General features: G+C 37.6%; 1 protein-coding gene across 4 annotated transcripts in view; it reads left to right on the forward strand.

Moving 5' to 3' along the window:
* Nucleotides 1–22,138, forward strand: part of raph1a (Ras association (RalGDS/AF-6) and pleckstrin homology domains 1a) — a 123,364-nt gene that overhangs the window by 17,879 nt on the left and 83,347 nt on the right. For 3 of the 4 annotated variants that reach the window (XM_051709276.1, XM_051709273.1, XM_051709275.1), the window contains exon 2: nt 3,742–3,794. The exons of the other annotated variant lie outside the window; for it this stretch is intronic. The gene's annotated coding sequence lies outside the window, so the exon portion shown is untranslated. The remainder of the gene's footprint in view (nt 1–3,741; nt 3,795–22,138) is intronic. 4 annotated transcript variants of the gene reach the window in all.

A 22,138-nucleotide genomic window follows, 5' to 3' on the forward strand; every position in this document is an offset into this window, starting at 1 on the left:
TCTACTTTCCTCCTGCCCTCTGTTGTGAGCGGCTTCTGGTCTAATTACCACTACTAGCTATGATGCTGAGTGTTTTCTTCAATGTGTGATTGTAATTCTTCTCTCTGGCTTCAGAGACAGAAAGCGCAGTTGATTTCACTGTCACACACCCATTACATATCAAAGGCATATTCTGGCCTTGGGTCCATTCCTTCTGTGAGTCCTACTGACCTAATAATGGCCCTGCGCCTCAGCTGCCTCTCACCACACGACCAGCAGCTTTTATGCTGCACACAGGCTCTTCCAAGTTAATTATTTCAATTTGGAATGGAGCCCTCGAGCTCGAAGAGACAGGTGACACGCTAAAGCCTCTGGCGGTGCGGTCAGAGGCTGTCTGCAGCTCCCTCCTGCTTTTAATCTGTGTCTGTCCGGAGGGGGAGAGGAGCTTCCCCTTTGCTGCTCTGACTTTGAAATGAGAGCTGTAGGGACAGGACAGAGATGTGTGAGTGCACACACACTCGCATGCACGCATGCACATTAATAAAATAAATACACATGGCTGCCTTCCTCATCTGCAAAAGAAAGCAGAACAGGGAAGCTGAATGACCTGATCAAAGCTTATGTGGCTCAAGCATGTTTGAGCGAAAATCTTGACCAATATCACTGTATGAATATTTTTACTTATCGTGAATTTACATGTCACTAAAAATATATATAGCAAAATAGTCATATTTGCTGGAATTTTTTAAATATATTTTGTAATCTTGTTGTAATGTCTATTTTTTGTAATTGAAAGGGGCCAATAATATGCAAAGTGAAAATTAGGGTTGCTCCGATACCAAAACTTTGGCTTCGGTATGATACCAGCCCTGTTACCTCTGTATCGATACTAAATTGATACTAAGGCAATAAATAAATAGCCTCAGATTACTGATGAAATCACACAAAAAAGGACTTGATTAAAAGAAGTGCATAAAATCTTTATTTTTCTGGATTCCATGTTTTATGTTTTAATTAAATGTTATCATCAAAACAGCGTTTAATCAAATGGATGCATAAAGCTTAAAATAAAATATATAATACATTTAAAACAAAAATGTTTGTTTTTTTGGTCAAATAAAATACTGTATAACAGAGCGTCACAGTATAAATGAAAACATTAATGAAAAAAATCTGATTACCTGTGGCACAAGGCTGATATTCAGTACACTTGCTTTTCTAATATTGCTTACATGATAGTAATAATAAAAACCATTTATTATTGAATTATTGTTATTAGTAGTAGTATTGTTTTAACTGTGAATATTATATTTTTCTATAAAATAGTAATGGTTTTCTGTCGTAATGTCTTCAATTTCAAGCTTCCAGGTAAACAGAGCTTTTATTTTGGCGGAACTTTTATTTTGACGTTCATTGAGTTCCTCCTGTGTGGTAGTTTTTAATGAGGTCTGCATTCGAAATAAAATGCTGAAATACTCATGAGCTGAGATCTCAGAGCAGCTCCGAAGGAGTTTGTGTGTGTGTCCACAGCCGCTCATACACCGCTTTAAAAACCTGGTGTATACTGTCATACCGCCTAGCCCTTCCACGTACTTACATATATGTTTAATTAAATCATCAATTTACAGTATGCATTTGTTGTTTTTCAGTTTTGTTGCATCAGAAGCATGCTAATATTTGTTGCATTGTAAGCAAGCAAGTTTGGCTGTTGATTTCTGAATGAATATGTCATGATTCTTCCATTAGTGCTGTAGCATGTAGAGCTGCAGTATTAGGTCAGTGCATACATGTGATCGCTGCTTGCTCTGATGCTGGGTGACAGCTCTATCGTGTCCCTTTTGGACAACCTGCAGTCATGGGCTGGACGGCATGGTAGTATATACCGTCCGATTATTGAAATGTATCAAGCTTTAGAGATTCTGCAACACCATTTATTGCATGGTACATTGCAGCATGACTTAACAAAAAATTCAACATCAAGCAGATAACGATAGTCTTCTGCATGCTGTCACATACAAATGATTCCAGTGGAGAAAGCTTCTTTGATAATAATGGGAGCGATTTAGTGTACTTTATTTGTTTGCCAAGCAATGTTGCAACTTGCTGCATTAATATAGAATTATAAAACGGAACGTTTCAATTAAGCAGTATGTTGGCCTCAGTCACCATTCACTTTTATTTGTGAATGATTTAATGTAATATATGAAACATTTTGGGGTTAAATTTGCACCAGAAATAACTATATCAATATCTATACAGTTACCATACAATAAAATGACTAATACCATGATTTAAGATTTTATCATAACGCCAACCCCTAACCTCTATGCTGCTCTGCACTATACTTAATTCTCTCTTCTTCATAGCATCACCATGTCTCTCTATTGCTCACGTATTAATCATTAGCAAAAGGGAAGTATATCAGCTTTCTCTGTGTGAGAGTTGCAGGCCACTGGAGAAGGAGGTCACACTGATAATCACTCGTTTGTTTCTTGTGTCATCTGTATGAACGAGACGTAACGAGCTCATAACATTAGGCTTTATTCAGCTTCCTGTAGCAGAGAGCAGAACCTTTCATTTGAATTGCAAATGGTTGTGATTTTCCTCACTTGGGGGTGCGGTAAGTGTGTTTGTAAATCTGTTCACTTCCCCTGCTCATAGATGAACAGGTGAGACTAGCTGTCTGAATACGTAGACCCAATCTGCCACTGGTCGAGTATGATGAATAAGGAATAGCAGACCTTATTTGAACATTGAAAAAAAAATAACAACACACTTTACCTTTAAGATTTGGATGAATAAGTTTAGTATGTTTAGTTGCTGTCCTCTTTGAAATCAAAGTGTGAAATACTGATTGTTGGAACACGAGCATACACACTATTTAGGGAAGTTGATAGAGACAGCCAGTCTTTGTATGTACATGAAACACGGTTGTCTATTGATTAGCTTCAGAGGAGACATGAAGTGGGGTGTGTGTGAGTGTATCAAAGAGTTTTAGCCCCATTCTTTCTATATAAAAATGTCCTGAGTTGTGTCACCTCTACAGTTGATTGTTTATTTATAGTTAAATTGCCATTGGTTTCACTCAATATCATTTGTAGAGTATGTGAGGCACTAAGCCTTATCTTTTATGGTAAAAATTGCCAGGAAGGTTCTTACTGTTTTTATATGTTTTAGTCTTAGAGATAAGCAAGGGCCTGTAAGGTATACCAGTGTGTTATATATATTTTTTAAATGTGTTATTATACAGATTGTGTGAGAGAATTTTAACCAACTATGTTCAGTTATGGTTTTACTCTACTTTAAAGCCCTATTTTGGCATGTGATCTCATAGATATGTGAATGTTAAGATTTTATCAGTCAGTTGTGTTCAGTTGGCATGGAACTTGCATAATGCGCACATTATATTGATAATATTGAAGCTTTTTGAACAGCTCAGGGTCTGTCGACCACTAGCGCCATGTTGATTTAAACAACCTCAGTTCTTTGTGGCCAAGTCACCTGCTTTGATGAACCATGGCTGCATTACGGTAATTGTTTTCCTTGATTTCACGGTTTTAAAGCAGGTGTTGTTATCAGTGTTGTAAGTTTTTGCTGCACTGTCACACCATGGCTTCAAGTGACACCAGCAGCAAGCTTGATGTTACTGTTTAATTTAACCTGCAGATCTGATAAATGTGGACTGATTTGTAACTCTGCTTTCAATCAAAATGAATAATGGGCCAGGGCAACTTGAATTAATTAGTCTTTTCCATTCCACAGATTGATTGAGGGCCTTTTCCATTCAGAAATCGGCTTGGCACTGCCGCAGAAAGGTAAGGTTACTAAAGCACTAAAAGCAGCTGTCTGATTGAATTATTTTGCTAATTTGCCAAAAGGTCTTTATATTTTATGAATATTTCATAACTTAAAGGTGGTGTGTTTAATTTTCTTGGTTTTCACGGGTAAAATACAGTACTTTGTCCTATCCCAGTTTAATGTCCAGAGACATCTATATTAAGCCGCTGGTAGTTTGATTCTTCCAAAAAGTGTAAACACTGTGGCAATGTGGCTCAATCAAAACTTTTCTTTGTTTTTGTGACCCCACATAGCAGCACTGACTCAGCCAATGTCGTAAGTTTGGGCAGGGAATAGCAGACCAATGGCAGACAGAAGGAAAGTTTGAGGAAACATGTTTGAAAGCAATTAATTATTATTGTTAAATTGCACACTTTGCCGTTAACTTGCATCAAAAATAAAATATTACAATGATAAACCTGACAAAGTTGTGATCTCATCCCATGTTTCATTGGCTTTTTTCTCTAAACATTCCTTTTTCTTCTTAATAATACTCGTAATATTTCCAGACACACGATGACTGTTTTGAAAAGAACGTAATGTCTGTGGACAGACTCAACCATTAAAACCTTCCAGAAGTAAGCAAAATCTCAAATATCACTGGTTGAAGCCTCGGATCCTCCTGTGTGCTCGCCAGGGAGTCTGGCTTCGTTATTAACTCCATTTTAAAAGTGAAAGCATGTGGGTCTGAATGGAAACAGTAGACCGAAGCTTTATGACTGCTCTCCACAGAGACTCTGATGTTCCTGAATTACATCCCTGAGTGTCGTCTGCCCTGTTATCAGGCCCGAGACCTGCCGTCTGCCATACATTCCACCACATGTATCCACATAGCCACACTTTCATTAACCCATTGAACCCCTCCTTGAGGAAACCTCAGGGTCCCGTTACCCTATCCACCCTCTTAGTTAGTGCCTCTTCACTCCTCGCTCTTGGAGGGAGGTGCAGAAGTGTGGTCATCTCCTTAAAGCTGCCTGCTTTAGCTCTATGCTAATGAGAGGGAACAGTAGGAGAGGATGTCAGGCGCTTGGGGGCCCCCCCACAGCACGAGCAAAGGGTTTACAGTCTCATGTTTCCTGGAACAATAATAACACAAAGTGACGTTTTGCCCATCAGTGTGTTGGAGGGGAAAAGTGTAAAGACTGAGGTTTGGTTCTGAATTGGGTTTCTATACCAGTAGTTTTCAACCGGTTTTGTTTTACAACTCTTTACAATTAAAATTGTTTATCAAACATAAGTAAAAAAAAATTGCTCTTAAATTAATGGTCATTTTTTAATATTACCTTGAAAAATATTTGAAAAACTGGCTTGTCTTCGTTATTTGAATAATTGATTGGTTTCTGAATGTTTCTTGAATTTTGATAGTTTCATGTTCACGGCAGCCAGTAATTCCTTTCACAATACAAATTGTGGTCAGCACACTCCATATTTATCCTTGTTGCAAGTAAACATGTATTTATATAGTCTAGGTCATATTTTCTTTTACTTTGCATAGAGTTGTTTATGGCTTTCTAGGATGAGGACATGTCACTCAATCTGTCCATGTTAGCATCTGCCTAATTTGGATGGCTTCTACAAAGTGGCAGATGAATTTGCAGCAAAATGTTTTGGTTTTATTGCGTCCAAAACAAAAGATATAAGAAATGTGTTCCCCACTTTTAAAAGTTGATTAGCCTGTTCATTATGCTATCCTAACCAGGCACAATTACATGGCTATTGCAGCTTCTCATTTGTATTTAGCATTGTATATTCCCTGCTGACCCTTTCAGAACAAACCTGCTACCCACCAGTTGACAACCACAGTTAAATTTGTAAAATTACTAGGCATCAACTTGATGGAATTTCCAAATTGTAATATTGTTTATTTTCTTTATAATTACTTAATTCTGTCATACAGGCATCAGGGGAGTATAAAATCTGAATGTCAGTAGCCTGAAGCGTAGAAATGCTGAAGAAATGTTTTTAGTTCTCCACATGCCAATGAAGCAGCTTCCCACACAGCCACAGCCGGTGTTGCTTTTCTAATTGTTATGGTTTAGAATGAAACTGAATCTGAAAGTATGTGCATCTGCAGCAGCTTTTGGGCATCTGTAGTAGCTTTTGAGTTCAGCTGCAACCTAAGACTGACACAACTTAGTCGCATGCTTCACACAGGCCAACTGCAAATCACTGTTTCAAGCATATCTGGCACTTTCCATAAATAGGGTACAAATTGGAAGCCCATTACCTTTTTTTTTTTTTTTTTTTTTTAATGAATGCTAACTATTAGATAAATGTACAGTATATAACATATAATTAACATTGCATGTAAATTAGTTAATTTTGTTAATATTGACCTAATGACCACAATTACAAGCACTTGGTTTATTCCAGGATTTTTGCATAAAGTGGTGTTCTGAAACATTAGACGAGAACGCTGATTTCCTTAACGCCATTTAAGGGATTAAGAGAAAGTGGTTTAACACGCCTAGGTTTCTCCTCGAGAATGCAGCTTAATGTGGACATGTAAGCACATACGCAGTGTTCTGATGGGGGTTTGAAGAGTGCACATGTACATGAACAGACCAAATAACAAACGTTATAGGATGGAGCCCAACAACAAGTCAACACAGCGGAAAGAATTCAACATTTCTGTGAGTATATTGGGAAAAGCACACTGTAAACTATATCCATTTATACATACCAATGTAAAATATCGACTGTCCCTCACGTTTATGTATATGCGCTGGTACACTGGGGGAATCCTGGAGTTTTACGTAAGGGGGAAATCCCACTATTGCAGCACAATGCTGCAGGTAGCGATATAAAGTTAAGAAAACAAACACAGCAACAACTCTGGAATATCTGGAAATAAAGCGATGCAACAGAGAATAAAATATGGAAGTCTTCCTCGGATGGCATGTTTGTTATTTACACAAGTGTCGCGGGGAAATTACGTTGCTGTGGAGCATGTATACGGGAGTTAAGAGTGCCGCTTATACAGTGCATGTGAACCATAACGCTGCTTTTACGTAATAATACGCTTTTCCATTATAAGCTGCTTTCTGGTGTCCATGTAAATGTAGTCAATCTGATTGTCATTTTCATGATTATTATATTAATCCATTCCAGTCACAATTTTTACACTCAACAAAGCAACCATGCTACCAAAGTTATAATAAGAAAAATGACCAAACAAAGATCTTTCGCTAATTTATTGGTAATATAACTTTAATCAATTATGACAATAAAATATTTGGGTCCAAACTAGCTAGCCCCTACTGAGTGAAAACTTCATTTAGGCTAAATGGGCCCTGTTACTTATTCTTATTTTGTTTTGCCCCAAATTATGGTAACAAGATTGCAAAATTGCAAACCTCATGTAAATACAAAGGAAATAAAATATTCATATAATATACTGTATAGTTTGACCTCCTAAGATAGACTGACATTTTCTGAAGGTTAAACAACGCCTTCCACTGACCATTTCAAACCTTTTTTGTATTTTTACATTAAAAAGTACCATCTATGGACAACTAAAGGTCCAACACAATGGAGTCTTTCATGGAAATCATGGCCAAGGACCAGTTGCTGTGGTGACCTAGTGTCTCCCTCTTATGTGGCTCTGTGGAAAGGGTGTGTAACTAGTTTTGATTCTATTCCTGTACAAATCAGGATCTTTGTTTTTGTTGGGAAGAATGACCTTTGGCTGTCTCGTAATCTGTTTTAGACGGAGTTCCTGAAGTGGTGTTGACCTTAGCAGCCTTATCATACTGAATTCTGTTTCACATTGACCTTTCTGAGACATATAAAATGACTGTTATGATTTCGCTGGATTCTTAAGAGATAAGTAAAAAGCAAGTGGTACAGGAAGTGATAAAATTATGTCACTGAACCCACAAGAAATCGTGTAGTGGAGAATTGCTGTGTGCTTTCAACTACCCATTCAATAGTGTCTCCTATCTTCCATGAATTACCACATTAATAGAACTCTTTCTTTCCATTTATATCTATAATGCACACATTCACTTGCATTGTACACCCTAAAAATTTGGTGTGTTCACACTGACATTAATTTAGTTGCTCAAGCTTACCAAAGAGGGCTATCTTGCCTATAGGACGGGCTGGAAATTGTTTTTCCTGTACCAAATTGCTTGATTTATAACTTTCTTTTCTTGTCATTTGCTTGCTTAGAAGTATTTGGTTAGAACATGATCTAAATTTGAGAACTAGCTCCAAACCATGTTTGCATCAACTTATATTAGGCTTAGCTTTGCCATCAATTAACTGCAGGTCATTATGGTTTGTACACAGTCACTCCTGCTGGCCAGGCCCATGTTCAAGGCCTGTGGGGTTGCTTGAAAAGAGAATGGGCAACAGTATTGATTTTTAGTGTGGCGCATTATCACTTTGTGGATGCACATGAACCCCCATGCTTTGTGTAAATGGGGCCTCAGCTGTACTGTCCTACACAGAAATCATCATTCATAATTAACTTGTCCACTTTGAAAGCTCCTGTTTCTTGAGTCATTAAATGTAATGGTAAAATCTCAGCTGGACTACTTCTGATATGCATCTGTACTGTCACTGGTGGAACAGAATCAGGGCCCCTCATTTCCCTAAGTGCCCCGAGGCAAACCGTGTTGCCCCCTTTTATCCCAGCCAGGGTTTAACCCTTTAGATGACTTGGTCATATAGTTAAACTTTGGGATAGCTGTGATTTTAGAGAGGCTTGCCTGTGGGTGGGAATTAGCAGAGACCTGGCGATACAATATTAGTGTAATGAATGTTTTGCTTTCACACACTTGCTGTGATTGGTGATTAATTATTTACTATGAAATTATTAATGTGAAATATATGAGTAAAATATAAATTCTTGTCATTAGGATATCAATACCATATAATGAAGTCAAATATTGCATTTCTTTGAAATATTGTTCAGATTTTCTGTGTGAATGGCTCCTTACTCCTATCTATTTTGTGCTATCTGCCCCATGGTATGTGAGTTTGGTGACTGCGGACTCAAAAACAATGACTTTGGATGACTTTAAGCCTGAATTGCTCCGATGGTAGCGAAATCCCTTATTATGGATGTGTAAGGGGGCGTGATTAAATGCATTGTTTTTTTAACGCATTGTTTCATATAATTAACTACATTAACATGTTAAATTGACAGCCCTAGTATTTATATATATATATTTTTTAGTTCTTTTGAATTGCTTGCTTTGTAGTGTGCATTATCAGGTGTGACCCTATGACTGTGCAGCTGGGACTGGAAAACTGGAGCATTTGTGCTGGTTGCCACATTTGGGGAATTGCCAATGTCTTCATTGGCAGACACCATGCTATTCTGGGCTTTCACATATATATATATATATATATATAGCATTTTACTTCTCTCTTATCAGGATTGCAGAATGGATCATTTTTTAAATGAATTTGTTCATTTGGAGTTTTTTTCCTCTCCTGTCTCTGGCAGAGCAATTGGAAAGTTTCTCTCCCATTATGTGTTGACAAGCCTGCTCAATGCACATTTCCAATTTACAGCACTTTAAAGATGAACGATGACATTAGTTATGATTTGCCAGTCTGTTGCGGGATGTTGGGACTTCTTGAGTTCCTTTTTTGCTTCCGTCGTCTTTTTTTCCCTCCTTTTAAAACTTCATGCTCTGTCACTAATATGAATTGACCATATGATTGACAAGAGACAAGTGGCTGGAATGCTTGGCCAAGCTTTGATTCCAGTGTTTAATTTGGTTGCAAAGGGGCAGCTGTTCTAGGGCCAAAAAACACCAACTATCCTCACTCCAATGGACTCCCATATTTAGTGTCTTCATTTACTGTATATGAATGAGGTTGGATGGATTGGGAGTTATTTGTTTTATAAGGATGGTTTTTGGTATGGCTGTCACAATTATGAAATTTGGCTGACGATTAATTGTCAAACAAATTACGATTAATTGTCCGTTTTAGGGCTTTCACGATTATTACGATTAATTGACATACAAATGGTCATAATCCTTAAAGTATATAAAGTAAACATACACCTTAAAGGTTATGACAATTTGTGTGACAATTATTTGTATTTTACTTGGAATCATATAATAAGATATTTAAAAATGTATGAATGACAAAAAAAATAATTGAAATTTTAAATATCAAAATATTTCCAAATACTTTAGATATGTATCTCCTTTTGGCCAACTTTAGTCTTGGTCCATTTTACATTTACACTGTTGTTTTTGGAACCCAGCCAACCTGAATAGCTTAATTATTATATTACATTACATTTATATGTATTTTGCAATAGTAAAATATTTCTGTCCTACATTCTTCACTTTCTCAAGTTATTTTAAGGCTCTCTGATTAAACCCACCATTTCTCATGAAGGAAGACCTTTGAGATTCTGTATGTACCTGTAGGCCTATTTGAAATGTTTTTCTTCATTCTTTAATCTGTCGCATCTATCAGAGTGCTTCAGAAGCAGTTAATCTTCACACGTTTTTCGGCAGCTGCTCTGGGTGCAAATCAGTGAAACAGTCAGAGTTCAACAGAATGAGTTCATGGCATTTCTATATTTTCATAAAATTACCTTATTTGGATAGTTAAATGTGAATGGAATTTGAAGTGCACAATTGTCGTGATTGTCTCAAATAATCATGGTTAGATTAAATAACTGCGATCAAACGATTATTTAATAGGCTAACCGTGACAGGCCTAGTTTTGGGTTTGTGGGGCCCTAGGTTATTATTAAAATGGCCCCCTGTATTTAGCTAGTTATTCAGTGCTCCTCGTTCGCTTGATGTGTTTTTTTGGCTGTCACAATTACTATATGAATGTCATCATATTGTCATGATTCATTGCTTGTTTTCAATGTTGTTTAGGTGTTACACGTCCTCAGATCTGAAGTAATTAGGGAAATTTGACGTTTTATAGTTGTCATTTTCTTGCTTGCTTAGAAACATTTTGCACATATTTCATGTTACAAACATATTAAATTGATTTCTCGTGAAGTAAAAGTGGTTCTTGGCACAGGCAGATATAGGCTATTGATGCTACCTGAAAATCAACAGTGCTGCTCTCCAACACACACACACAAGTTTTTAATAACCTGCATTCTGCTTGTAGAGACATGGGAAACAACCTCTTTTCATCTATGCATAGCTTCTTTTGGAGAGGATCGTTCTGTGTTTATTTTCATCTTTTCCTGGCAAATGAACAAGCTCAAGCTCCCATCCAAACTAAGCAACTTTATGGATATTCCTTATCCTTCAATATCAGTGTGCTGTGCTTTTGCAGTTTAATGATGAAACCCTCTCTGAAAAGTTTTAAAATTCATCGCCTCTAAAATAAAGCTGCTACAAACGGATGTATTTGCCCATTGCATCGTGTCTTGCACAGTTTTTTTGAGTGTCAAATCATGAGCTTGCTTTTTTTAAGGGATAGTGTCAAGTAAAAAATGCTCCACCTTTTAAAGGAATGGTTCATCCACAATTTTTTTTTTATTATTATTTACTCAGCCTAATGGCGCTCCAAACCTGTATGACTTTCGTTCATCTGTGGAACACAAAAGGAAAAAATAAAAAATTTCTTCAAACAGCTTTTTGCCATACAATGAAAGTGACTCTGGACTGTCAAGCTCCAAAAGAACAAAAAAGAAGTCGATAAAACTCTATTTTCCACTATTTTCCAAGTCTTCTGAGGCCATACAATCTCTTTTTTTTTTGGTGAACAGAAATGTAAGTCATTCATTCTCAAATCAAATCAAATCATTGATCAACTCGTGTGTTCAGAGCCAAAACCAAATATGGCAACAAGTCAATAATATCAAATCCTTTTTGGTTTTTGCCTTCTCATAACTTAATGTCATGATGCAAGAACAAATGAAGTTTAATGTTATTGACTGTATTTGCATGCAAGAAGTCCTCATATGTAAATGCCCTCAAAGAAAAACATTTTATCGGGTCAAGTGAACCCAAAACCAGCCTAATTAAACAGGGCTTCCTTAAGACTGATGTGTCCACTAGTCGTTCGGACTACTCATCAACTAATCGATTTTGAGAATATGTAGTGTTACACATCCCTGTTCTTAAAGTCCTTGTAAATTGGCATGCCAAGTGCGGTTTTCTGTGTATTTCTATTCAAACAGGAAGTTTGGGTGGTGCATATACTGTATACGGGCCCCATAGAGGACAGGGCAGGAAAATCTGCTCTGGAAATCTGCAGTGGCATCAGATGGGTAAAGTTTGACTATAGTTTTACAATAATGAGAATGACGAGGAGACAACGGTGGGGTAGTGTTCCACATTTCAGGAAAGAATTGAAGAAATTCTTGCTTTTATGTGTTGCAAATAGTGGTGTGTGTGCAGATCTGCAGCAAATTTCAACCTGTAACATATTAGATTTTAGAGTCAAAGTCCTGGACCAAATTAATTGTCATAGGTCTTCTTTAAGCTTCCATTCTGAAAGCCGGGACATTGCAGATTCTTGCTATGTATTGCAGCTTTAATGCTTGATGTTTTAACATGGGGTGTAAGCATAGAGTGAGACAAAATGCCTTTTTTACTGGTCAGCTCCACCATAAGTCTTGTCAGTATGAGATTGTATGTTTGGCTCTAGTTGGAAGAAGCTTTTTCATTGGAAGAAGTATGTAATAAACAATGGAAACTGTGGAATTTTTGTGGCAGCACTGAGATATTATTTGACTCAAGTTTTATAAACGTTAATCCAGTACATTACTTGGGATAAAAAAACCTCTCCACATCTTCAAAGAGATATTTTTCTTATGTTAAATCCTGATCAACACACTAAGTGAATATACCATCAAAGTGCTCTTATTTGGTGCACACTTTTGTTGAACATGTATCTGAATTTATTAAAACCCCATGTAAGCTGGATGAGTGCACTTTTATCTCCTGTATTGATGCATTTCATATTGGACATATCAATGGGCTTGACAGTTGTGTTTAGTTTAAGTCACAGCTATAAACCATGATTTGCTAGATACTTGCTTTATCTAGTCAGAGGCAGGTAGTGTTAAGCATTTGAGTGGACAAAAATCAAGTCATCAAAAATTTTCATTTTCCAGGAGAAGTAATACTGTACATTTTAAATGCATACTGCTGCAAGTTAGTTTTGGAAACTTTTAGGAATACTCTAGCATATATTGATGGCCTCTAAGCTAACAGACATGGACTGTTGTTCTAGTGCCAAGACACCATGTTACCTAACTCTATTTTCCAGAGTTTGTTTGAAAAGAACCAAGTCCCCAGTGTATCTTTACACATTAAAAGGAAACATTTAATGGAAAAGTGCTGCCCAGCAGTGACAGATGTGTGAAGGGAGTAGCCCAGGCTGGTGTGAGACAGTCTTCATATTCTGCCTTTAGCTGAGAAAGGTCATGTAGACTGCTGGCTGCTGTTTTTAGAAAGGGCTGGTACACAACCCAGCAATTGGACAGGGCTGGTAATACACCGCAATTACAGCACATGGTTATGTAATGGCTTACTTGAGTTTTGCTTTAGAGCCCAGCTGAGCAGTGACCAGTTATTTACCTCATCTGTCTGACTACAACTTATTCCAGTGACGTTTATTGTTTTTAAGAACAAATAATTTCCATGATTTGTTTATGGTGTTGATCATGGAAAATGAATATCCAAAGTTGTCTGTAAATGTTATTTAAATTGTATGTCTTTACCAATGGTAAAATTCATTTAGAAATGGTAAAACAAATTGAAAAATACTGTACACTTGGTTTGTGTATATTTCTGCCTTCAGCCCTTGATGAAAGCCAATAGAATAACTCCTATGAGACTGTTTTGATGAATCCCAAAGGTAATTCTTCTTTTTTTAAATCTGGCAACTATTAGCAAGATTTTAGGCTTCATTGCCTACAACAGTAGCCTAAGACAACATCAGCCAATTAATCAACATCAAACAAAGGCCTGTGTAACCTTGGTTATATCAGCCATTTTGATGACGGATTAACAAAGAAAATGGTGTCAATTTTGATTTCATGTTGACTTTAATGTCGTTAACCTGGAATCTATAAGAATAAGTACTTATTATACTCATAGAATCTTTGACAGAGCTCTATAGGAGTGTGGATAAGCACCACTTATGTTACAAAGGACACTCTACATTAGGTATCTAGCATGTTATTGGGACTCTGCTTGAAGCTGCTTTAATGGATTAAAATGTAGAGCTCAGAAGATTGAGCAATCAAATGTAAACATATACCCATGCTGAGAAAAAATCAACTAGTGGGAATAACCATCCAGGCCTCCAGCAGTAAATGGAAAGGCAATCATGACTGTTTTTCAAACCTGTTCAATAGAACATAGTCCATCACTTTTTGGCAAACTGTTCCCACTGGAGATATCTTAAACATTTCCACCACAAATCCTCAGAGGGACTCTTGCTATTTTGTTTTTTGCTCAGTTTCTCTCTTCATATTTTCAATCTGTTTTTCCCCAACACAACGTGGCACTTTGCAGACTTTGCATTTTTTTTTCAGCCTCTCTTTGAGATAAATGGCTGTTTTAATAATGCTGAAGGATCTCAGCGCCATAGCAGTTGTTTTGGATAAGTGGGAATACAGCCTATGATCACTCCCATATGCAGAGATTGTGCCAGAAACAGTGGCGTTGGCTGAGTGCCGGCTTCCCTGCACCTCAATACGTCTGTTGAATGCGGTCTCAGACAAACTGCACTGCCTCAAAGTAGATGATTTATGTTAGACTGTACCATCTGTTGAGCACCAGACTGATTTTCACATTTCGGGACACCTTGCAACAAGTTATTTGATGCCAGTTGTGACCCAAAATGTAACTGGTGGGTCACAGGTCTCTACTGATCACAAATGGCATGGAAAATCAATGCTAAATGCAAATAATAAAATTCTACTAACCATATAATTGTGCATCGATATATAATTGTGGGTCGCCATTTGACATCCAATGTAAAATCTAGGGTCCGACACAAACCAGTTGAGAACCTAACTTTTGCTTTACATTTTAAAGCTTTGTTATATCTGGTCAAGTCTGCTACAAACCTTCTTGTATTTGTTAAAAGTGCCCAATGTTATCCCAACTGTTTATTAAAGGAATAGTTCACCCAAAAATGAAAATTTGCTGATAATTTACTCACCCTCAGGCCATCCAAGATGTATCTGAGTTTCTTTCTTCATCAAAACAGAATTGAAGACTTTTAGGATTTCATTTCAGGCCTCCCCCTCTAAATAATGCAAGTGAATGTCCTCCATTTTTGACTGTCCAAATGCATATGTAGGGTGCATCAAAATAATCCACACGACTCCAGTCGACAAATAAAGTTCTTCAGAATGCAAACGATTGATTATTTTTTAGAAACAAAACAATACTTATATATACTATACTCTGTGACGTGCGCTCATGAGAGGGATGACGTAAGCTTGTTGGTAAAGTCACGCATCACATGGAGGAGGAGTCAGGAAGTGTGTCATTGTTTACAAGAGAAACCTGTGCCGTTCACAAACCAAAACAGTCCAAAACAATATAAAAAAAGAAAAAAATAATCATTTCCAAATAATAATAATTAAAAAAAAAAACAGTGTAAACAATGACACATTTCCTGACTCCTCCACGTGACGCGTGACATTACCAACGAGCTTACGTCATCCCTCTCATGAGCACACTTACAGAGATGTACGGAAGCGATCATTTCTAGTTAAAAAGTATATAAGTCTTGTTTTGTTTCTAAAAATAAGCAATCATTTGTGACTGAAGTCGTGTGGATTATTTTGATGCCTAAATATGCATTTTGGACCGTCAAAGAATGGAGTACATTCAGTTGCATTGTTTAGAGGAGGAGGCCTGAAATGAAATCCTAAATATCTTAAATTCTGTTTTGATGAAGAAAGAAACTCTTGGATGGCCTGAGGGTGAGTAAATTATCAGCAAATTTAAATTTTTGGGTGAACTATTCCTTTAAGTCTGCTCATCCTTTATAGTTGGTAATGACCTTTTGCAGTGCTCTCACTTGCTTTTTTTTTTTTATCCATGAGACCCCTCTTAAGATTTGTTTTGCTATTTTGGCCCCCATCTATTTTGAGATATGGGTGTGTGTGGTGTCCACACAGTGGCTCAAAGCTGTTCCAGGGGACCTCCCTTTTAGATGCTGGAAAGAGATAAAAACTCTTCTTTTCCTCTTATCCACTCTCTCCCCCCTCTCTTTCATTCTCCGTTTTGTTTTGAAGGTTTATAAAGCGTGTACACAGACAGTTTAATCGCAAAGCCACTGTGCCCTGAAGTTCAGTCTAAACACTGGCCTGGTAGTGTTTATGTTGACTGTGTGGATGGCTGTCTCCAGCTCTCTGCCTACGCCTGACGCTCCTCTCTTTCTCTGGGGAGTCATCTCAACCAGATTGCAATGAAGAAGGGAGACAAACAGGGAGGAAAACAGAAATATGCAGGGAGGAAAAGATTACTGAAGCTCAATATTGTCAAGCTTAAAGTGATGGGTAATGTGGACCTTATTCAGAATAGCACCATATTTAATGTTTGATGGGAAGGAAAGCGAGGCTGTGAGGGATCCCACAGCCTTGTTTTCATTCCCATCAAAAATTAAATATAGTGGTACTCTGAATAAGGTCTCATCCTTATACCGTTACAAACTCGATTGCTGTTATTTTTTGACAAAAGGGGAAATTCTGCTTAATCTTTGAGCAGGTATTTTTCATAAAGCAACAGTTTATGGTAACCACGGCTGTCAAACTCCAAAAGGTGTTGGACTTGAAAACTGGATCAGTCCGATCCAAGAAGTAATTCTTCTTTTGAGACTTTTTTTCATAGGACCAGTTGGTGCGGTTAACAAATCGAAATGAACAATTTGTTCACAACTGAATGACGCAATGATCTGTTTGCAGCAGTTCTTAATTTAACAGCTTATTGTTGAGGATTATCGTGAGTAATTTTCCTTTCACAAAATAATCGTATGACTTTAGATGACATGAGTCATACGATGTTTATGGTGCATTTTTGTCCTTTTTGGTGGTTTGCAGACTTAGTCATTATGAACTATTGTTGTATTTACAAGACCTTTAGGAATATTCTTCAGAATTACTCCTTTTGTGTTCCACAGAAAACATAATGGCATGCAGGTTTGAAACAACACAATGCTGAGGGTTTTTGGGGTTAACTATTTCTTTAATATAAATTGCCTTGAACATGTATAGAAGTTCCAATAATGTTCTCGTTCATGAACCGCTTTGCCTCCAGATTTGATGGTTTTTAGCCTATTTTGAAGTGTGGTTTTTTACACAAACGATCGAAAGAACATGATGTGTTTGTGTGTTTCTGTGCTCCCTCGCTCACATCTGGAATACTAAGTTGAGAGTTGGACTCTCTTGTTGATTCATTTTCATTTTTTCCTACGATGGCTGAGGCCAGCACATCCTCACTAAAACTACATTTGTTTTTTTTCTTTGAGATGAAGGCAGAGGGGAAAAAAAGGCAAAATGTGGATCTTATTTAAGGCGTTTTCTTTCTGCCTGATGTTCTGCTTGTATCCTCACCACAGTTCAGCTGAAATCTGCCTCGTGCAAGGAGCTAACTGCAGTCATGTCCGGAGTCACCCACCCCTGAGGATGACAGCTGTGCTGTAGTCACAGTCGTGGGAAAATGCTCCTCAATGCTCCCCTCTGTTTCATTGAGAGTCATTGTACTTCAATTGGTTGTGTGGCTGGAGGAACTTGGCCACTGATGGTCAGCAAAGGACCTTCTCAAACAACCAATGTTCTTCGTAAGTTTGGCCAGGCATTGCAGGGATACTGTTCTTTAGTCCAAAAACAAGCCAAATCCTTCTCGATATCTTTATTGCTCTTGAAGCAGGGGTGAATAAATGAGAGATCTGCCAACTGAAGCAGCCCCAAGGAAATGGAGCTCTGTTGAGCTTTTGGAATAGACCATATCTGTATCAGAACAATACTGGACCTGCGAATAGAAACTCCATTATTCAGTGTTCTACAGTAAATGCACTGATTATTGCTTTTTCTGTAGGTACTTACCTGATGTCTCTGATCAGAACTAGTGTTCGACCGATATGGGTTTTTCAGTGGCCGATACCGATATTTAGAGAGTAGGATGACTGATATAAATGCCTATAAACATAATACAACTTAACAACAGCAAATCAGATGTACTCAACATTTTTTAAAGTGAAACACTTATTTAATGCAATATTTACTCAAATTTGCATAAACCTGAAAAGAAAAAACCTTGAAAACAAAGTGCTGACTATCCATTGAAAAATGTATAGGTAGATTTTGGAACAGACGGGAAAGTTAACACTTCTGTTAATTGGCCAAGCAAACACTGTTATCGGCCGATCAATCGGCCTGGCCGATATATCAGTCTATCACTAATCAGAACTTGCCATCACAAGAAAGAGTAGGAATTTACAATGGAAACTTCAATATTTATGGTAACTGTTTAAGAGAATTGTTATTTTCACAATCCTGCTAGCATTTGGCAATTTCTGCATCTGTCTTTAAATTGTTTCTCCCCAATTTTTTCTTTCTTTTTTTCAATTTTGCCTCTGTTCATTCAGCATTTATGTTGTTGGGGTTGGGTAAAAATTGCATGGATGCAAAACATCCAGAACTACTTTGATTGAGCCATGTGTCCACAGTTTCATATAGCAGACCATGAGTCTTCTGCCAAATACAGATATCAGAAAATGTTTGTTTTGGTGTTAAAGCTGAGAGATAAAACGATATCGATATTTATCAGAAAATGTTTTTTTTTCAATATCAGTGATAATCTTTTGAGTAATTTTCCATATTTAGACTTTGTTTTACATCTAGACGTTCAGATCAGGTACGTCTCGCTAAAAACACAAGCAGTTCATCAAAGTTATACACACAACTACTTTACTGAATCACAGTCAGGAAATCAGCCTTTTAGGAAGTATAAGCAGGGTAGTGGTTACATAGCCCTGCTGCTGTGGAAACTGTGATAGCATTGTGTACCGAACAAGACCGCACTGACAATGCAATACAGCTATCGACTGAACACAACAGCAACTCCGACATCAACACCATTCCTGTTTATTTATTTATTTATGACCCAAAGCGCTGTCACAGGCAAGAAAGTGTTTCTTCTTGTGGTGTTTATTGGAGGTTGGCAGTCCAGCTTATGGTGCATTACTGCTACCTACTAAGATGGAGCATGGAGCGTCACAAGAAAGTATTTCACAGTGGAGTCAAACATCAGCTGAAGATTATAAAATTGGCGAAATTCAAGAATGAATGTGGTCTAACAAACATGTGGAAGGCATTCCCCATGAATGGTATGAAATGTATATTGTAATAAATATTGATATGAATTTTTTTTTTGTGATAATATATTTGGCCATATCTCCCAGCCCTAGTTGGTGTATAATTTGAAGAGCTACTGAGTCAGAAGATGTTCTTTTCCACCTTCTTCCCTGAATTTTTAATCACATCTTCAAAATGTCTCACAAAGCCATGTGGTGATTTCAAGACCATGCATTTATTTTAACTCAACATTTTTATTCATCTGTGTAACTGAATACCATGTTCTTGTCATGAAATTATGGGGAAGCCTCCAAACATGACTGGGGAAAAAAAAAATAAAAAAAAAATAAAAAAAGAGTATAATAGTCCTATCCCAAATGGAAAATAAAGCTTATTGTGGACTTGCGGTCTTGTGGCCTTTGCCCGTCTGTGTTCTTGAAGTACATGAGATTGTAAGGTGTCTCATTTGCCATTTAGGTTTCAGAAGTGTGCACTTCCCTTGGTGTCCACTATGCACCCTCTATGCACCCTTTTGCTCAACCCGCAATATTGTGGGCATCACATTACCGTACAATGTGATTAAGTGTTGGACTTATGTTGCCATTTGGCACTGGGCCATGATCAGCCTGTTGATAGATGTACATTTAATATAACCATCTTTTGAGAGCTTATTTGATGCATTTTGGGTCATTTGATGCGCTCACAGGTGTTAAGTTGATGTGCTGCTTCCTGCAAACCAGCTGGGCTTTGAAAAGTCCTCTGAGGTCTGTGGTTTGTGTTAGTGTGTCTGTGCTTTTCTGGGCTCTACCATGCTCCCAGTAATACACACACACACACACACACACACACACACACACACACACACTTATTCTATGAGGTCATGTGTTGTGTGAAGAATGTACAGGGGTCACAACCTCACTTCAGAGCTTCCTTCCATTCTTAACAGCTTGCATGAGATCAGACTCGCTCTGAGTTTAATGCCTCTAATAGGCCCATATATCCCATTAATCCACTTTATATCACATTATTTTGCTTCCTCTGTGGTGGTTGGTAATGGCATAAATTGGTGCTTACTGTAGAAAGGCTTTAGAATTCTCATACCCTTTTTCCTTTGAAATGGTGCTGGTGCTCAGATGAGAGCCGGTCCCCTCGAACCGCCTCATGTTTCCATTGATTTAAGAGTTGATGTTGCTACATAACCAGCACCCTGTTCGTGGAAAATGTATTAGTTTAACGGTTATGCTTGACACCAGGGTTCTGGGACAGACACATGGGCTTCGGAACCAATTCAAGCCTGTTCTGCCATTACACAAATGCTCCATGACCACTTACCCTGAGATCAAAGATCATAAGGTCAGGCAGAGGGAAGCACAATCCACACAGTTGTTCTTCATTTGCAAACAATGTGAAGTTGTCATAGGAACTACAGAGTATCTGGGAATTTAGTCTCGCTGTTACAGACATCCACTAACACTGTAACCGTTACAAAAATCATCTTGTTTGTCTTTCGAGAGGTCGGATGGTTTTTATACCATCCTTGGTGTAAGACTCCATTACTGAGTAAGTACAGTGTTATTTCTAGCTTGTTACTAAGCATCATTTGTAGAAGCCTAATGGCTATCATTCTTATGATTCATTCTTCAGAATTTAGATGCACATTTATCAGGGTTTATATGGCTCTTTTGGATTGGAGAGAAACACTCTATGACTTATCTCAGAAGAGTTTGGATTCCTCTGGCACTCTAGGCTGGTAGAGTAAGAAATATCATCCATGGGGTGGAGATGTGTGGTTGTTCTTTATTAAGATGCTATATTCTGACTCAGGATCAGTAAGGGATTTGATGGGCCATTTGTTACATAATATAAAATGTCATGAAGGAGAATGAATCATCTCTTTTCATTAACTGCTTTTGGGTGTGTGTGTTTGTTGTGACATTGTCGAAGTTTGCCATGGCTGTCATCTTGAGGGATGGCTTACACAACAAGCTGCAAGAAGGATAAGGAATTCATTACATCCTGTACACTTCCTGTTTATGTCAGACTGTCCTCCTACACACATACACGACTACAATGCCCTCAGATTTTTTTCCTCTTTTGGTTCGTTATCAGTACAGATGTAAATGACTTGTAACTTTTTCCAAAGTGGCAATCATTATAACTGCTTATTTAATTTTTCCACTCACCAAAAAAAAAAAAAAAAAAAAAAAAAACTGATTCTGTCTGAGCTAAATATGTTTAAATTGTTTAAATTGGTGTTTGCTGAGGCAAACATCACTACTAATATTGCTCATTCTTAGGGTTAGGAATTTGAATAAATCCATAAGTCTAAGTATTAAACTTTAGCACGAAGCAGCTTATGGAAAATTTGGTATGCACAAACTGATCTCAATTCGGTGTCAGTAGGTAGAAAGTTCTTCAGCTCCAGTAGGTCTGCTTACCAAAATTCGAATCACTCAATAGCCAAAGCTGTAAGTGTTGTTGAACATATGGGCATGTGTAAGCTCCAGTTTCTACGTGAAATGTCCGAGTGGTGCCAAATGGGACTTTTTTATTTTTTGTTGTAAATTATGTAATACAGTCAACACCCAAACCCCAACCCTAAACCTAACTTTAGCGGAGTAAAAATGTAATTTTAGAGAGAAAATGCAACCTCTGGATAACTTCCTGGTTTCCTTGGGACCAGAACCCGTGTCTCTGGCCTCATTTATACCTTGCATTAACATGCGTTTTCGGTGACCGGATTGCTATTGGATAGCACTGGACCACAATAAATTCCTATTGTGAATGCACCTAAGACGCACTGACGCACAAGATGCACTGAAACCCCATTTGGAGGTGGTCAAGGATGGATTCTGGCACCATTTAAAGAAAAAATGCAAATACATTTTTGTTATCTGGATAAAACTATGTAAGTAATTAATTATGTGAGGTTGTACTACAGTCATCCATTGTTAAAGTGCTGTGTTGCGGTTCTTTCCTTTTTTATTGTTTATTCTGCCATTGCAATGTGAAGAACACAACAGTCACCACCGTCTTGCAATCTTGTCA

Source organism: Myxocyprinus asiaticus, chromosome 10 (assembly GCF_019703515.2).
Source record: "Myxocyprinus asiaticus isolate MX2 ecotype Aquarium Trade chromosome 10, UBuf_Myxa_2, whole genome shotgun sequence".
Lineage (NCBI taxonomy): Eukaryota > Metazoa > Chordata > Actinopteri > Cypriniformes > Catostomidae > Myxocyprinus > Myxocyprinus asiaticus.